We start from the raw sequence: 333 nt of genomic DNA, 5'->3' as shown, positions 1-333 counted from the left end.
CCCTTGCCGCCGCGGCGGGCCGCCCGCCGCCCCCACAGGAAGAGCGCGCCGGCGCCCAGCAGAATCGGCGCCCCCAGCACCAACGCCAGTTGCCAACGCGACAACCCCGTGCCGCCGGTGCCGCCGCCGCCGCCTCCCGCCGCCGCCTCCACGGGCTTCGAGGCGGCCATGACGCGCTCACACCGCCGCCCGCGGGAGGGGAGGGAAGGGGTCACCGGACACCCGGGGCACGCCGGGAGGGTACGGGTCGCGCAAGCACTTCCGTCCGCCGCGCCGCGCCGCCCGGCTCGGCCCCGCCACCTGGCGGAGCGGCGGTGTAGGCGCAGCCCCCCC

This window comes from Haliaeetus leucocephalus, unplaced genomic scaffold (assembly GCF_000737465.1).
Source record: "Haliaeetus leucocephalus isolate CR32 unplaced genomic scaffold, Haliaeetus_leucocephalus-4.0 Scaffold228, whole genome shotgun sequence".
Classification (NCBI taxonomy): domain Eukaryota; kingdom Metazoa; phylum Chordata; class Aves; order Accipitriformes; family Accipitridae; genus Haliaeetus; species Haliaeetus leucocephalus.
The sequence above is the reverse complement of the archived record's forward strand: the minus strand, read 5'-3'. Positions refer to the sequence as shown.